General features: G+C 27.4%; 1 pseudogene; it reads left to right on the top strand.

Annotated features, from left to right (window-relative positions):
• Nucleotides 1-8303, top strand: LOC140975819 (protein ROOT HAIR DEFECTIVE 3-like; annotated as a pseudogene).
• Nucleotides 8304-9228: the final 925 nt, after the last annotated feature.

Raw genomic sequence — 9228 nt, 5'->3', positions numbered from 1 at the left:
ACTTTGGTTTTGAAATGGATGAGGTTACAAAGGAAAAATTGGTCTCAAATTTGGAAGATTATGCCACTGGATTGGTTGAAGCAAAAGCAAAAGAAGAAGCCGAAAGGGTTTTGATCCGTATGAAAGACAGGTCTTTTGCAGTGTTTTCTTAATATATTTATTTAAGAATATATGCAGTTTGGATCTTTTCTTTGTGTATATTTGTTAGGAACTAACCAGACTAATGTTGACAGGTTTTCGACTTTATTTGGCCAGGACGCTGACTCAATGCCACGGGTCTGGACAGGAAAGGAGGATATTCGAGCAATCACCAAAACTGCTTGTTCAGCTGTATGATATGCTTGAACAAAATTTCCTGTGTGACTATGCTTTTGTCATCTAATGGGAAATTTACAGTTTTTTTTCCACTTACATATGGCTCACAAGTCTTTGAAACTGCTGTCAATTATGGCTGATATCCGCTTAACTGATGATTCTGATACTGTGGAGAATACCTTGTCCCTTGCTCTTTTGGAGCCCAGAAGTGGGGGCATCTACAAACAAAAGTGTTTCTTGCCTCGAGCAGTTGGGAAAAGGTAGTTTGCTTAGTTATATATATCATATTACTAGAAAAATGCACGTGCGTTGCACGTGAGCAACTAAGTTGCTGGAAATATAAGTACGAAATTTTGATAATATTTAAATGAATTAAAATATGACTAATAGCATTTATTAATTGAAACAAACTAAACCACAAAAGCAAAAATCATGACCATAGACGGTATATGAATCTCAGAAGTTATCTTATCTACATGACAAAATTTTCAATATACTTATTGGTTGATTTTGATAACTCAACAACTCTTTGTCGTAGTTTGTTATAATATACATATAACCATTTTGATATACTCAGCAAATATATGATTGTCTTTAACATCTATTACTGGGATCTGACATGCTCGTAGTTTATTCTCTATTAGGACGTTTCTTCAGTTTTCTACATTGTTTTTATCCAGTAATCTTATTTTCCAAATATTTATTTTATTGTTGAATGACTTTTCAGTTTTTGACAATCATCAACTATAACTCATAAGAATAAATGTTGTTTTTAGTCGTGAATGGTTTCTACTTGTGACTAAAAGTATGTATAACATATATATTCTTCAACAACATAACCAATAAACGGTGCTGTAATTTCTTCAAACATCGTGATATTTGTAATATCATTTTTATATATTTAGTATCAATATTATCAACATATAGCTATAAGTTTAATAAATTTTTAACAATTATTTCTCAATCAGTGTGAGAAAAAAACTTGAAAATCTTTTCAAATGACTATATCTTAGAACTGTGTCATCGTTTAATTTGACGCAATTCAGGAAAGTCATTTCCTTTATCATTTTTTAGAAGATTTGGAACAATGATTGCGTGCATCATATCATGGGGATGATATAGTTTCAATCTCATAAACAAAACAAATTTTATTCTATCGAGTTTACATTTTGTTTTATAATATTTTATATTTCTGGAATGACATACAAAATTAATTATTGTATTTTAAAAATCTTGAGAAGGACACGGATAACGTAATTAAGATATGTATATGAGATATCATTCAAATATATATATATATATATATCAAAGTATTTGTCTTATTCAATATCTCATCTAATAATACAACTGTTTAGATTTCATGACCATCTTATAATAGACAAAATTAATTTGATGAAATATTGTATAATTCAATTTGAATTTCACTATTCGGCTAAGTGAATTTATTTAGCGAGTAGTTTCTCTATGTCACCATCATATATCTGATGAATTAGTTTGTTAGCTACTTTAACTAAAAAATAGACAAAAACAAGCTCTTAGCCACCTCGAAATCTATAGAAATAATATTGGAAGAAATAAAGTGCAACCGGCTCAATATCCCAATTTACTAAAAATGCACTAAATTGATCTATTGTCTCCACAAAGCTTTAGAATTGTTCTTATACCATTAAAAATAGAATGAAAATTATACACAATTTTTTTTTCATGTATTTTTTTTCTGAATGAATTTTTTTTCTTTTTGTTTATTATTTGAGAAATATTGATATTTTATATGGCATCAATATGTTGCAAACCATGAAGTAGCAACATAATCACTATATAACCCTTAAAGGTTTACACATACAATTTTCCAATTTTTTCTTCATTGTGCTGCGTTGAAATTTAAATATAAATAATTCTTGATCTTAATATTTTGCTTTAAATACACCTTCAAATATATATGTATATGTTTCATGTCACTTAGTTAGACCTAATTTCAAATATCTAAAAAAATGTGTTTGAATTATCTCATACAGAAATAGGGACTTAGTAATACGTAACATTATTTTTTTTAACATGTTTTTTTCATCTACTATGTTTGTCATAAATTTTTTGTTCAAAATTTGATTAATTTCTTAACTACATGTATGAAGAACCAATAAATTATATAATTCACAGAAATCATATATTACTCTCTTCGTAGAACATAAGACCCAAAATATGTGGCTTTGATTGGTGTACTTTCATACATATTTTCATATAAACAAGACAAATAATAGAATATCAGAAAAAATCAATTGCCGCCAACAATACTAAACAAAATGAATTTAAAAAATTCATGACACAAACAACCTCCATAAAAAAATGATAACTCAAAGTTCAAAAATAATTTATTTAGTACAATAACAAAGAAATTAAAGTATATACGAGCAACAAAAAACATAAATCACTCTCAAATTAAATACTAACTCATATTATTCAAAATTTTTATAAATTTTTCAATATTGTTTTTCAAATAAAAAGAAGGCGGCTTATTAACGTCATGGTTTCATAAATATTTTACTTTTAAAAAAACACACAAACGAAAAAATGTGCCTCAAAATCATCATGAAAAATCATTTAATAAAACCTTAAGAAATAAAAATATAATACAAAGTCACACAATTTTCCTTAAATCAAAGAAAAATATTAGACCATTGACAAAATATATCTGACAACGACAAAACATACGTTAACTTGTGATACAATTAAAATTTAGAATCATGAATAATCATTTAATTAGAACAAAATCGTATGCCAAAAATCTACTTGATATTATCTCTTTTAACAATTTACCCATGTTTGTCATCCACCAAAAGAATCATAGATCCACTAATTTTTTAGTCCACCTATTAGTTTCACAATAAATAATACTACAAAAATAATATTATCAAACACATAAAAACTCAAATTCAAATACCTTCAATCAATTTAAATAAAAAATTTTGAATAAAGAATATAATAATGTTGTAAAAATTTTGAATACTGATTTATAGACAGAAGTCTGGAAATACATTTGTCCCAATAAATAAAAAAAATATTATCTCTTTAAATTCTGAGATATAAGCTAAAAACGAAAAAATATTTCATCATTTTTAATATTTCAAACTAAGTAATCTAAGTAAACTGAAAACATGCATTATGTGTTTAAGAATTAACAAAATATCTCAAGGAAAAGAATTAAAAATAATCATTTTTGTGGGATATATGGTTATATTTTATATTTTCTTTCGGTGAACAAACAAATCACATAAGGAAATCCAAACACAACATGATCAATACAAACGATATATAACACCAAAACATGTAATGCTATGTTAAAAAAACTCATATCATTGCAAGAATACAAAATGATCAAATGAAACATATTTTTAGTAATATTTATTTAGCAGCATATATAAAAAATTGACTAAATAGCTTAAAAACAGTGTTTGAAATAACTTACATACAAACATTTCTCTCAATCATGTATCTCTATTGACACATAAAGAGTTTGAAAATATCTTTATTCTAAATGGGAGAAAGAAGTTTTATATAACCTTAATATTTATTAATAATTTATTTTTATTCAATCTGACCCATCTCCTTTCATATGCCTATTATTACCTATAATCAATATGGTAGATATTTTTCATGAATTTGACGGAAAATGTATAAATTTAGTAATTAAAATTAAATTTAAAAGTAAATTAAAACAATAATTAGTCTGATTGAGTTAAGTACACTATTAATGATCTTATTGATCTAACATAAAAAACGGCTTAAATAACATCATGAACATGACAAATTGTAAAAAATGGTAAAATGGTAAGGTTACAAATGAAAATCATATATTTAATAGATAATATTTATTTAACATCATATATCGAAAATTGACTAAATAGCTTAAATGTTTATATTGAAATCACCTACATACAAATATTTTCTCTCAATCACATATATTTGTTGATACATAAGTAGTTTTAAAATCGCAAATGGGAAGAAGATGTTTTATATGACCTTAATATTTTTTAATTATTTAATTTTTTCAATGTCACTCATCTCCATTCGTCTTCCTATTATTACTTTAATTTTCGTAATATTAATAATTTTTTTAATGTATAACATTATGAGAGTGATTTTTTATTAATTTGATGTCATTGTATAAATTAAAGTAATTAAATTTAAATTTAAAAATAAAAGTAAAACTAAAATAATAAATAGCTTGATTGAGTTAAGTGCTCTATTAATAATCTTATTAAACTAACGTAGAAAATAACTTAAATAACATCATGAACATTATACAAATTATAAAACAAAAAAAAGGGTAGTAAATTTACAAAGTAAAATCAAAATAATAATTAACTTGATTGAGTTAAGTACACTATTAATTATCATATTAAACTAATATGAAAAATGACAATAAACTAAAAGGTAAAATAGTAAATTTACAAATAAAATTCACATATTTATAATAATAAAATAAAATAAAATAAAATAGATGTTAGTAATATTAGCAAATTTTTTAAATGTATAACATTGTGATAAATTTATAAGAAAAATCAAAATAATAATTAATTTGATTGAGTTAAGTACACTATTAATTATCACATTAAACTAACATGAAAAAATGACTTAAAGAACCCCATGAACATGACAAATATAAAACAAATGAAAAGGTAAAAAAGAAAACTCACAAATGAAAGTTAAATACATAATAAATAACATATTAAACTAACATGGAAAATTACTTAAAAACCAAATGAACATGACAAATTATAAAATAAATAAAAGGGTAAAAAGGTAAGCTCACAATTCAAACTCATATATTTATAATAAAACAAAAAAAAAGGGTAGTAAATTTACAAAGTAAAATCAAAATAATAATTAACTTGATTGAGTTAAGTACACTATTAATTATCATATTAAACTAATATGAAAAATGACAATAAACTAAAAGGTAAAATAGTAAATTTACAAATAAAATTCACATATTTATAATAATAAAATAAAATAAAATAAAATAGATGTTAGTAATATTAGCAAATTTTTTAAATGTATAACATTGTGATAAATTTATAAGAAAAATCAAAATAATAATTAATTTGATTGAGTTAAGTACACTATTAATTATCACATTAAACTAACATGAAAAAAATGACTTAAAGAACCCCATGAACATGACAAATATAAAACAAATGAAAAGGTTAAAAAGAAAACTCACAAATGAAAGTTAAATACACATTAATTAACAGATTAAACTAACATGGAAAATTACTTAAAAACCAAATGAACATGACAAATTATAAAATAAATAAAAGGGTAAAAAGGTAAGCTCACAATTCAAACTCATATATTTATAATAGATAATAAATTGAAGAGACTTTCAGTCAAAATAGTCTCCATGTTATGCTACTTGATAACCAATACTTTACTTTCTTTTAAGAAAAAATGTTTGCTTCTTTCTATGTTTAATTTGTATCCCTTTTACGACTGCCACCAGAAATAATTGAGTTGAACGTTATATTGGCCAAACTTCTGTTTCTCATCTTGTAGGAATTTTCGTGACAAGTATCCTAGTACAAATAACTGATAGATTAACATTGTTTTATGTTGTATTGGATTGTGACAATGGTATGTTGTGGAAATTTGTCCTTACTCTTCCTATACGGAGGATTCAAAATTTTTTTCCTTGTTCTTGCATCCTTTCATCTACACAAGATTTTATCAATGCAAATTCTTCAAAGTTTAATTTATATTGATATCAAATATTTCTGGTTTATTAGATAACAAGATCTATAATTTTAATTTAAAATTACCAACGGTGGCTTATTTATTAATTTATTTACTCAACATGCAATCAATCATTGTCAATTTGTTGCACTTACATCAAGAGTTTCGTAACAATTTATTATAGTCTTCGATACGTTTCTTGCAAAATAGGTGTCCTTTGGCATGAATATAGTAGGTTTAGTCGGCGTTCTTTCATTAATTTATTGTCAAATAGACTCTAAGAAATGGAATGTATACTTTATTGTTGTAAGACTCTATGCTTCGTTTGATTCAAACTTTCTATCTATAACTATTTTTCTCTTAAGCCAGATCTTAAACTATGTATTATCTTTAAGCATGTGGATTGTGGAGCTTTGTGGCTTTTCAGTGGCATGTGAACATGTGTTTTATCCACCATGCAGCAATTCTTGAATTATGTTACATTTACCTAATCCAGGTTCCATTGTCAAAAACCTTGTTAACACCTGTCCAGTGTAAATCATTGTGGCGGCAGTTCAAAACTGAGACCGAGTATACTATTACTCAAGCAATTGCTGCATACCTGCTGATCATATTGTGATGGGTGACATGTTATAATTCTGGTGCAGACATCTGAATTAATGCATGTTTATTTTATTTTTTGATGTGATGGATTGATTGTGTGCTGGTATATAATCACCGATCTCTTATTTCTCAATTTTCAGGAAGCTAGCAGGCGAAGTAACAACTGGTCACCTCCCCCATGGGCAATAGTTGCTTTAGTTGTCTTGGGTTTTAATGAATTTATGACCCTTTTGAGGTATCCTATTGTTACCTTTTGTCTTGGTAGTGGGAATGGATTTTGTTTTAGGTTCTTCACATTTTAATTAATCCTGTCTATGGGTGGATATTTTCTGCTTATGTTTCTCCTTTCTTTTTATTTTCCATTATTTAGATTTTTAGTGGTTGGCTGTATGGACTATCATTTGCTCCTTCTTCAGCTTCTTTCATATTCTATTCATCCCTCCATTGCTTTTGACAGGAATCCCTTGTATTTTGGTGTCATTTTAGTTGGTTTTCTGCTTATAAAAGCCATTTGGATGCAATTAGACATATCTGGTGAATTTAGTAATGGAGCTGTAAGTGAATTGGTCTCCTATTATTATTATATTTACCTTCTTAGTTTACAAATTATCTTATTGTCAAAGTTTTATGGGAAATATCCTATTTTTGTTCATATAACTTTACGCACAACAATCTCTTTTCTTGCGGACAAGTAGAAAGTTACTAACTCCTGCTGTCCTGCAACTTGAATGAGAATACGGGAGAAGATTTCCGTGGAAATTTGTAAGGCTATTTGGTTTTACTTTAGTGACTATGTATAGTAATTATCCTCTTTTCTAAGAGCAGCATTTTGTCACTTTTGTTTTTTAAGCTGCTCCCCTCGTGATTTTTTTTGTGTCCAACCTCTTTCTGCTTACATTAATGATGTTCTGGATGATATATTCNTTTTTTTTTTTTTTTTTTTTTTTTTTTTTTTTTTTTTTTTTTTTGGTATTATGGGCTTTACACAGTCTATTTTGAACCAATTGCTGCTTGTTTCTTTATGTGAAGAATTGAGATAAACTCATCTGATTAACTTCCAATTTGCATATCCTAGTTGCCTGGAATACTCTCAATTTCAACCAAATTTCTCCCAACCATCATGAACCTTCTTAGAAAACTGGCTGAGGAGGGGCAAGGGCGTGCCAATTCTGATCCCCAACGTAGACCCCCCGCTTCAATCAAACACCTTACAAAGTGGTGCAAATAATCATACCAACTTGTCATCAAGTGCTTCTTCCGAGGTAACATACTCCGAAAACGGAACTGAATTCTCTAGCCCGTCGGTTCATCACAAAACACAGAAACATGAGGATTCCAACTTCATGATTGTTAGAATTACAATGCTGAGCACACCCATACTCTATTGGAGTATCTTACTTGCACGAAGAACATGCGTTGAGTACATTGGTTTTGGTTTAGGGGTTGCATATATGGGCTATATTTTTTCATAAAAATTGCCCCACTGGTAGCATTTAATTGTCATTTAATTGTCATTCTCTTTTATGATGATTATTTTCCTTGTCTGTGGTGATAATCTAGTAGTATTCTCTTACTTGCATTGGTTTACTTGCGATTTTCCTTCAATTTTGTATCGTCGGACCCTAAATCTTGATACGAATTTTCATTGAACCAGACTGGGAAACGAGTGATGTAATCTAATTGAATCCACAAGTGAAATGTGTGGAGGTCATTCAAGAATATAGTAAAACACGATGCTTTATTATTGAATTATGATATTGAAACGTCTAACTACTTTTTAACTATTCCAACCATTTCTTTTTACTGTAACCTTTGTTTTTTTTTTTAAAAAAAAAATCATCTGCACTTCTAAAATAAATAATGTATCAACTGCCAAATGGATTTTCGTCCTCCCAATTCAAAAGTAGAAAAAATAAATAACATTTATATGAAATATATTTAAAATGATAAATTCTTTTGTATTAGAAATAAATAAAATCGATTAGACAGAGAACCAACTGGCCAAATATATTGAATGACAGTAATTGGGCAATTAATAGTCATAGAAGTTAGGTGTAAATCTGAAGGTTGGGTTTCTTATGCATTCATATTACAAACATATAACTTTTTACCTACACGCGGCAGGCATGTGGCGATTTAATTTTATTGCAGTTCAATGTCGGTCTTTAATTCATATTGACCAACTACCAAGAACACTGGCTGTCATTTCAACGTATTTTTATGTGATTATTAATGCTTTAAAAAGATTAAAACAAATTGAGGATCATTAATCAAAAGATTAGGTTTGGAGGCGTTTAACTAGCTAGAGCCTATGATTTTATAATTATTTCATCAGTGCACGTTATTGGAACTTTTACCACCGATCAATGACCAGAATTTTCACTTCGATCAGTTATGAAGTTATAAGATTAAAAGGTAACTTGAAGACAGCAAAAACAAACATGGTCAGAGGATTAAATTCTCTGTTTAGTTAGTATAAACAGCAGTGAAGTAATTAACAGCACTAATCCCATGCATTAATACGATCAATGCATTAATACGATCAATGCTCGTCATTTTTCGGGTAAAAGTTTAAAAAGT

This window comes from Primulina huaijiensis, chromosome 4 (assembly GCF_012295235.1).
Source record: "Primulina huaijiensis isolate GDHJ02 chromosome 4, ASM1229523v2, whole genome shotgun sequence".
Taxonomy (NCBI): domain Eukaryota; kingdom Viridiplantae; phylum Streptophyta; class Magnoliopsida; order Lamiales; family Gesneriaceae; genus Primulina; species Primulina huaijiensis.
The sequence above is the reverse complement of the archived record's forward strand: the minus strand, read 5'-3'. Positions and strand labels throughout refer to the sequence as shown.